Raw genomic sequence first — 10,222 nt, forward strand, 5'->3', positions numbered from 1 at the left:
TTCACGAACTGCTCTCAGGATTCTTTGTTTGTCTTTGGTTTTGGTAAGTGTGAATAAGATATGCCTTGGTGATTTTCTTTTGGGGTCTCTTCTATATGGGGTTCATTGAGATTTTTGGATGGCTAGCTTTTCATCTTTCACGATATTAGGGAAGCTTTCTGTCAGCAATTCCTCAATGATCCTCTCTGTGTTTTCTGTTTCCTCCCCCTGTTCTGGAATTCCAATCACTTGTAAATTTTTGCTTTTAATTGTGTCTCACATAACTCTTAGGGTCTCTTCATTTTTCTTTGTTTTTTTTCCTGAGTTTTCCTGAAACAGGGTTGTATCCAAGTGTTTGTCTTCAGTTCCACTGATCCTGTCTTCCACGGTTTCAAATCTGCTTCTCAGTCCTTCTATGACATTGTCCATTTCTGAAATCTTTTGTTTATCTTTTGGATTTCTAATTGTTGTCTTTGTATAATTTCTAGTTGTGAATTTATTTTAGCATTTTGTTCCTGCATTATTTTCCTGAATTCTTCCAATTTTTTGTCCATATTTTCCATGAATTTGTCTAGTTTTCCCTCATGTTTGTCAGCTTTTTGCCTTAGTTCTTGGAGAATTCCGAGTATTAGAGATTTGAATTCCCTATCAGGTAGTTCTAGAGCATTTTTCTTCCAGAGGAGAGTCATCTGGTGTTTTATTTTGGACACCTACTGCAACCATCCTGTCCTGTTTTTGTAAATGTTTTGTTATTGTCTGCTATCTTTGGGGCATTCAGAAGTTATTTTTCTCGTTTATTGCTTGTAGATTTGTTTGTTTTGTCCCTTTTTTTAAAAAAAAATTGACTATGTCTGAGCAGGCAGACTGTGTGTTCTTTGTTGTTTGCTCGTCTGTGCGCTCAATACTTTTCACCTACTTCCCCAACTGGCAGGGTCAGTCACTCAGATATGGTACAGCAGGGCAGGTATAGCTGAAGAGGAGTTACTGGGACGGGTTGTTTGTGGCACTTACTACAGCCACCAGGGCAGATCGGTAATCAGTGCAGGGCAGGTTCCAGTAGGCCGTGCCTGTACTGCTTGGTGTTGTGATGTCAAGCGCACAGTGCAGGTAGCTGGGATGCAACGGGGAGGTTGTTATGTGTGGAACTAAGATGGATATGGGAGAGAGGAGAGAGGAACAGGAGCCAAAAACATACAAACAAACAAAAAAGAATGCTAGGGGAGCTTGCCATTGGAATGCAGAGACGAGAGACTATCAAATGGAGAATAACAGAAAGGGGAAGAGAAAGAAAAGAAAAGAATGAATAAATAAAAATCAGAAAGGTTAAAGAACCGCAAATTTCCCAGGGATCCCTTCGATGCAGCTATGAGGTCTGGGAAGTCGTTCTCAGGTGTTGCAGTACAGCCTGGCTAGAAGGCGTAGGGGTATACAACACCTGGTATTCAGGGATTAGAAAGAGAAGGAAGATATAGAGAGATTAGAAACTGAGCAATGAAGAAAGACAAAAAGGGAAAAAGAGGGAAAAGAAAACAAAACAAATTAAAAATTAAAAAAAAAGAACAAGAAAGGCCCCCCCCCAAAAAAATCAGAAAAAAAAACCAACAAGAAAAGAAATGCTCTCAGGGATCCCTCTGCACATCTGTGAAAGCTGAAGGGTAGTTCCTTGCCACACAGCTCCGCCTGGCCAGAAAGGGCTCCCAACTCAAGACAAGGATAAGAAAACAAACAAACAATTCAAAAGGAACAAATGAACAAAAGCCCTGGGATCCCACCAACATGATAGCCCAGACCTGGAAGCAGCTCCACACTCGAATGGAGCTCCGCAGAGCCTCAGGAAGAAGCAAAGATGGCACACGGAGCCAGGCACTTGAGCGAAAGGAGGGGGAGGCGGCGAGAGGCAAGCAAGAAATCCAAAGAAGCAGAAAAAAAAAAAGAAAACACCACCACCAGCAGCCAACAAATGGCACTCAGAGAGCCAGCTAGTGCAGGCTGATGTTTCTGGATAAGAGGCTGTGTCTGCGGGAAGCAGAGGAGGCCGAGTGTGGGTGAAGAAGGGTAGAGATTGGGAAAGCGTATATCACAAATTGCTTGCGCTCTGGAGCTCCTCAGGAAGAAGCAAAGATGGCACACGGAGCCAGGCACTCAAGTGAAAGGAGGGGGAGGTGGCGAAAGGCAAGTGAGAAATCAAAAGAAGCAGAAAAAAAAAAGCAACACTAGTAGCCAACAAATGGCACCCACAGAGCGGCCCGCTTGGATGTGTGGAATCCAAGCAGCCGGTGCTTCCGGGTCAAGAGACCGTGGCCTTGGGAAGCATAGGAGGCCGAGCCGGGGCAAAGAGGGGTGGGAGGTGGAAAAGCGCACACCGTAAATTACCGGTTGTTTTGTCTCCCACTGGATGCTCTGTGAGGCTTCTTTCTCGTACCCCCGTTTGCTGGTCTCTGGTAAGAGTCCAGGATGGTGGATCCGCACCGCGTTAGCTGGTAGGGGGTCTCTGCTTGAATCTCTCCTCGCTCTCCTTTCTCTGTCAGTTTTCTCACTCCATTTGGTGCTTGGCTGAGTTCTTTATCTCTTCATTTGATGTTTTAGGGTTTCAGGATTGTTGTATTCTCTGTTTGGCTTAGTTTTTCAGATCTTTGCTGTGGAGAGACAGCATGGTGCTTCTGCCTAGAGCGCCATTTTGCCGGAACTCCTCTCTTGTAGTTGGTTTTGTTGGATTTTCTTCAAAGCCTTCTCTTATTTATTTGGGACTGGGGCTGATTGCTAGTGGGGGGATGAGGTGTGGTATTATTGTAAATTTTGGTGTTTTTTTTTTAGGGTTGATGGTGTTTATGGTGTGCTTGAGATGGATGATAGTAGTTTTTGGTTATACTATGGCTATAGCTACTGAAGAGGATCCTGAGGCTTGGGGATCAAATGTTGTAGTTTTGGGTGGGTTGGTTGCAGGTTTGTTGATGGAGGGGGTTGTGGTGTTATTGAGCAGTGGGGGATTTGAGCTGGTAAGTTGAAATTCAGGTAGTTTGGAGAATTGAATGATTTTTAATAGTGAAGAGATTGGGTTTGTATATGAGGATTATGTTGGTGGGTTGTCATTGTATAGCTGTGGGTGTTGGTTGGTAATAATGGTTGGGTGGGGATTGTTTGTTAGTGTTTTTTTATCATTATTGAGATCACTTGAGGGCACTAAATGGTGAGTAGGAGACCTGAGAGTAGGGAGATTAGGAAAGTGAAAATATAATTTGATTATACCTTTTTTGTTTGATACCATAGTTGAAGCGGATTTTTGTATTGATGCCAGGTCTTTAGGAAGAGATTTTTCTAGTCAGGCAAGGTCCATGATGGTTGATGCTAGGTTCTGGCTTGTGTTAAGGCTGAAGTATGAGGGGGAACAATGAATAATAGTTGGGTAATATCCTAGCATGTTTGAGAATTTGTATGGGTAAAGTGGGAAGTCAAATTTGAGGTTGTATGTGAATGAGTTTAATTCTATAGCAAGTGCAAAGCCTAGAAGGGTGACTGCTAGGGCCTTGAATTTTCGGTGGTCGGGCATGGTAATAGGGGGTACTGTTGTGAGGGTGAGATTGGATGAGATAATGAATCTGGTGAAAATACTGCCAAGTACTAATAGTTTAATGGTTAAGTAGGAAGGGGTTGTTTTCATTAATTTGAATTAGGACCAGATACCGGGGTTGTCTGGGTAGGGAGAAGAAGATGATTCGGGCACTGTAGACTGCTGTTATAGAGGTGGCGCTAAGGGTGATTAGTAGGGCTCAGGCGTTGGTATAAAACGTATTTGCGGCTTCAATGATTAGGTCTTTTGGGTAAAAGCCTGTTAGAAACGGCATTCCTGTCAGTGCTAGGCTACCAGTAATTAGGGCGGTTGTGGTGAAGGGGAGGGTTTTGTAGAGGCCTCCCATTTTACGGATGTCTTGCTCGTTGTTTAGGCTGTGAATGATGGAGCCAGAGCATATGAATAGTATGGCTTTGAAGAAGGTGTGGGTGCAGATGTGTAGAAATGCTAAGTGTGGTTGATTAATGCCAATTGTAACCATTATTAGCCCTAGTTGGCTGGAGGTTGAAAAGGCGACGATTTTTTTTGATGTCATTTTGTGTTAGTGCGCAGATAATGGTAAATAGGGTGGTGATGGCACCTAGACAGAGTGTTAGGGTTAAGATGGTAGGGTTAAGTTCTATAAGTGGATGAAAGCGGATTAGAAGAAATACGCGGGCTACTACTATAGCGCTAGAGTGGAGTGGGGCTGATACTGGTGTTGGGCCTTCTATGGCTGAAGGTAGTCATAAGTGAAGTCCGAATTGGGCTGATTTGCCTGTGGCGGTGAGTAGAAGACCGAAGAGGGGCAGGATTTCTCTTTTTAGGTCAGTTAGGAAGATTTGTTGTAGTCTCAAGAGTTGGAGTGGAATAGAAATAAGGCTATGGCTGTGACGAACCACATGTCTCCAACACGATTGTAAAGGACGGCTTGGAGTGCAGCTGTATTGGCGTCTGCTCGTCGGTATCATCACCCGATAAGTATAAAAGATATGATGCCCACTCCTTCTCAGCTGATAAATAGTTGCAATAGGTTGTTAGTGATAACTAGGATTATTATAGTAATTAGGAATAGAGGTAGGTACTTGAAGAATCAGTTGATATAAGGGTCTGAATGTATATATCATAGTGAGAATTCTATGATCAATCAAGTGACAAATAGTGCTACTGGTATAAAAATTAATGAGAAGTAGTCTAGTTTAAAACTGAGGGAAAGTTTTAGGGTGTGAATTGTTATTCAATGTCAGTTGGAAATTAGGGCCTCGTGGCCTGAGTATATGAATATTATGGCTGGAATTATGCTGGCTATGAAGGCATAGGAGACGGTTATTTTTACGTAGTGTGGGAAGTATTTTGTTTTGTAGATTTGTGATGGTGTTATTGCAATGGGAAGAGAAAGGATAATGGGTGAAATTAGGGTGAAGGTGGAGAACAAGTTAATTACTTTTATTTGGAGTTGCACCAATTTTTTGGTTCCTAAGACCAATGGATAACTCCCATCCTTTAAAAGTTGAGAGGCCCATACTGTCAAATATGGAAAGGAGAGTTAGCAATCCTCCTATATTTTCTCGGTAAATAAAAAACATTTAGCTTTTATTATTAGACTCACAATCTAATGTTTTGATTGAACTATATTTACAGTATATACATCCTAGAATGATTTTGGGATTGGTAGATAAGAGTAATAGAGGGATGACATGAAGGGCTATGAGAGTATTTTCTCAGGTAAATGAGGGTTTAATGGCTTTGGTGTGGTGTCAGGATTTCCCTCATTGGGTTGTAATGAGCATGTAAAGAGTGTATATGGCAGTGATTAGTATGTTGAATCCTATGAGGAGGATGGTGAAGTTGGATCATGAAAATGATGCTAGAATTACAAATAATTCTCTGATTAGGTTAATTGTGGGGGGTAGAACCAGGTTTGTGAAGCAAGCTAATAGTCATCATATTGCTATTAGGGGTAGGAGGGTTTGTAGACCTCAAGCTGGAATTATGGTTCGGCTGTGGATTCATTCGTAGTTTGAATTGGCTAAGCAAAAGACTAGGGATGAGGTTAATCCATGTGCGATGTTGCTCCTATAAAGCTTCATGGGGTTTGGATCAGGATGGTGATGACTACTAGGGTTACTTGACTAACAGATGAGTAAGCAATGAGGGATTTCAGGTCTGTCTGTCATAGGCAGATTGAGCTAGTTATTACTATCCCTCATAGTGAAAGTATCGGGAAAGGATAAGCTATAAATTTTGTCAGTGGGTCAAGGAGAACTGTAATTTGTAGTGTGCTGTAACCTCCTAGTTTTAGGAGAATGACAGCTAGGACTATGGAGCCTGCAACAGGGGCTTTTACATGGGCTTTAGGGAGTCAAAGGTCGAGGCCATATAGTGGTATTTTTACTATGAAGGCTATCATACACGCTAGTCAGAGCAAGTTTGTTGATCAGGTATCTGGCAGGTGTTGAACTCAGTAAGAGGTGATGAGTAAGTTTAGTGACCCTAGAATATTCTGGATAAAGATTAGGTTTACTAGAAGTGGGATGGAGCCTAATAGAGTGTAGAATAGAAAGTCAAGTCCTGCATTAAGTCGTTCTGATTGGTTTCCTCATCGGGTGATGATAATCATTGTGGGGATTAGCGTGGCTTCAAATAGGACATAGAATAGGATTAGTTCAGCAGTGGTAAATGGTATGATTAGGAAAAGTTGAAGTGAGATAAGTATTGTAATGTAAGATTTTTTTCGGGTCTCTGATTCCTGAGAGAGATGATGTTGGCTAGTTATAAGTATTAGTGGTAGAAGCCAGGTGGTGAGAATTAGTAGGGGGCGCTGATAGTGAGTCTGAGAAGAAAAGTAGAGAGAAGTTTAGGTTGGTATCAATAGGTTGATTTAGGAGGGTAAGGCTGATTAAGCTGATAATGAAGCCACGTGTAGTAATGTTAATTCATATTATGCTGTTGCTGGATAGTCAGGTGAGGGGGAAGAGCATAATTGTTGGTAGAATAATTTTTAGCATTGGAGTAGGTTCAGGTTTTGCACATAGTCAAGTCCATATGTGTTGGATACTATAACGAGGAGTGCTGGACCTACTGCAGCTTCACATGCTGCAAAAACTACAAGGATTATTGGTATTATAGTGGAGAGCGTAAAGTGTATGTTGAGAGAAAGTAGAGTACCTAGGATAAATAGGGATAGTATCATTCCTTCTAGAGATAGGAGGGATGATATTTGGTGAGAGCGGTATATTAGTAAGCCAACAAGGGAGATAGCGAAGGCTAGCAAGATGTTGATACAGATAGAGGACATGTTTGGTAATTATGATCATAATCTAATGAGTCAAAATCATTTATCTTTGTTTAAACTAATTACCATATTCAGCTCACTCAAGCCCTTTTTGAATTCATTCATAGGCTAGACCTAGAGACAGGAGCGTGATAAGTACCAGTGCTATGGAAAGCATGAGGTTGAGGTTATCTGTTTGGATGGCCCATGGTAGGGAAAGGAGAAGGGCAATTTCTAAGTCAAATAATAGGAATGTAATGGCTACAAGGAAAAATTTTATGGAGAATTACAGGCGAGCTGACACAATTGGGTCAAAGCCACATTCGTATGGCCTTGCTTTTTCTGAGTATGTATATAGCTGTGGTAATCAGAATGCGATTAGGATTAGTAATGAGGCTAGTGCGGTATTGATGGATAAGGTAATTATGAGGTTAATTATTCTTTTTTTGGGTTGTTACCAAAACCTACTAATTAGAAGTCAGTTGTACTAGTTGATATTAAAAGAATAAGATCCTCATCAGTAAATAGATATGTATAGGAATAGCCATACTACATCTACGAAATGTCAGTATCAGGCAGCTGTTTCAAAGCCGAAGTAGTGACTGGATGTAAAGTGGAATTTAAGTTGATGCAGGAAGCAAACAAGAAGGTAGAGCCAATAATTACGTGCAGGCCATGAAAGCCTGTTGCCATGAAGAAGGTTGAGCCATAGATGCCATCGGACATTGCAAATGATGCTTCGTAGTATTCGGAGGCTTGGAGAGGTGTAAAGTAAACCCCTAGCGAGATAGTAATGAACAGGGCTTGAAGTATATGTTTGCGATTTCTTTCTATTAGGCTGTGATAAGCTCAGGTAATAGTTACTCCTGAGGGTAAAACGACCGATGTGTCTAAGAGTGGGACTTCTATGGGGTTTAGAGGGTGGATACCTGTGTGAAGCCAGCAGCCACCCAGCTCGGGTGTTGGAGCAAGGCTGGAGTGATAGAATGCTCAGAAAAACCCTGTGAAAAAGAAGACTTCGGAAATAATAAATAGGATTATGCCATATCGTAGACCTTTTTGTACAACTGGTGTATGGTGGCCTTGAAAGGTGCTTTCTCGGATTACGTCTCATCACCATTGGTATATTGTCAAGGTGTTGGTTAGTAAGCCAAGAGATACAAGGGCGGCTGAGTGATAGTGGAATCATATTACTAGACCAAAGGTTATAAGTAGGGCTGACAGAGCTCCGGTGAGGGGTCATGGACTTGGATTAACTATGTGATAAGCGTGTGTTTGGTGTGCCATTAGGTGTTGTCATGTAAGTACAGGCTAACTAGCAGTGTAAATACATATGCTTGAATGAGTGCTACTGTGAATTTCAGGATTGTGAGTAGTAGTAGAACAATAAAGGTGATTGTAGCGGTTGTAGGGCTGATGGCCATTAGGGCTAGAGTGGTCCCTCCGATGACGTGCATAAGTAGATGGCCCGCTGTGATGTTGGCTGTAAGTTGGATTGCTAAGGCTATTGGTTGGATAAAAATGCTAACGGTCTCGATCACCACGAGTATTGGAATTAACATGATTGGTGTACCTTGTGGAAGAAAATGGGCTAACGAAGTTTTGGTTTTATGCCTGAAGGCCATGATTACTGCTCCGTCTTATAGGGGGATAGCTATCCCTAGGTTTATGGATAGTTGGGTAGTAGGAGTAAATGAGTGGGGTAAGGGACCTAAAAGATTTGTTGAGCCAATGAATAGGATTAGTGAAATTAGTATAAGGGATCATGTGCGTCCTTTCACGTTGTGGATTAATAGTATTTGTTTAAAGATAAGTTGAATTAATCATTGTTGGATGGAGATTAAACAGTTGTTGATAAGCCAGTTTGGAGAGGGATATAGTATTGCTGGGAATGCAATGATTAGGAGAAGGATGGGTAGGCCTACTTTTGTGGGAGTAATGAAAGAGGCAAATAGATTTTTGTTCATTTTGTTTCTCAAGGGGTTAAGTGACTAGTCATGTCTGGTATTACAGGCGATGGATTCAGTGGATAAGTGAAGTTGGATACTTTGATTTGGAAGAGGATAAATAGGGTAATAAATATGGAAAGAATTGTTATGAGTCATGGAGCTGTATTCAGTTGTGGCATTCATGGAGGAGAGGCCTGGCTCTCAGACTTTAACTTAAAAGGTTAATGCTAACTTAGCTTCTCAATGGCTTATAATAGAGATGCTGATCAATCTTCGAAGTGTTTGAGTGGGACTAATTCTAGCACGATTGGTATGAAGCTGTGGTTGGATCTGCAGATTTTGGAGCACTGGCTGTAGAATAGGCTGGGTTGTGATGATGTTAGTGTTGCTTCATTTAATTGTCCAGGGGTTGCGTCTGTTTTTAGGCCTAGTGATGGAACTGCTCATGAGTGTAATACTTCTTCTGATGAGATTAATATAAGAATAGGCATTTCCATGGGCAGGACTACTCAGTTGTCGACTTCTAGCAGTCATAATTCTCCAGGTTTGAGATCATCAGTGGGGATTATGTAGGAGTCGAAGGTTAAGTCTTCATAATCAGTGTATTTGTAACTTCAGTAACATTGGTGGCCCATTGTTTTTACTGTTAGTGATGGATCATTGATCTCATCCATTATATAGAGAATTCATAGGGAAGGGAGGGCAATTAGGATAAGGATAATGGCTAGGAGGATCGTTCAAATTGTTTCCACTTCTTGAGCGACTATGGTGCTGGTGTGTGTTAGTTTGGTGGTTAATATGGATGAAATGATACATAGGACTAGGGAACTAATGAGGAATACAATTATTAGGGTATGATTGTGGAAGTGTAAGAGTTCTTCTATGATGGGAGATGTAACATCTTGGAATCCTAGTTGAAATGGATAAGCCATAGAGGTATAAAGAGGTCTAACCTATAAATTAACTTCAACAAAGTTACATAATTATCTTACTAACACTTCACTTGTTGAGAAAGTCATAGAGGTTATGGGGTTGGCTTGAAACCAGTTTTGGGGTGTTCGATTCCTTCCTTTAACGTCTTAGACTTTAACGTAGGCTGGTTCTTCGAATGTGTGGTATGGAGGTGGACAGCCGTTGAGTCATTCAAGGATAGTTGTTGTTAACCGTTGAAACTTCATGTTTGGAAGCGAATGCTTCTCAAACTATGAAAACTATTAGGATTATGGCTGTAAGGGAAATAAATGATCCTACAGATGATACAGTATTTCACATGGTGTAGGCGTCTGGGTAATCTAAGTATAGGCGAGGCATGCCTGATAAACCAAAGAAATGTTGAGGGAAGAACGTTAGAGCAACGCCAACAAACATAATTAGGAAGTGGATTTTGGCTCATGTTTGATTTAGTGTGTATCCTGAGAATAGTGGGAATCAGTGAACGAATCCACCTATAATAGCAAATACTGCACCTATAGA

This window comes from Trichechus manatus, unplaced genomic scaffold, assembly GCF_000243295.1.
Source record: "Trichechus manatus latirostris isolate Lorelei unplaced genomic scaffold, TriManLat1.0 scaffold00219, whole genome shotgun sequence".
Lineage (NCBI taxonomy): Eukaryota > Metazoa > Chordata > Mammalia > Sirenia > Trichechidae > Trichechus > Trichechus manatus.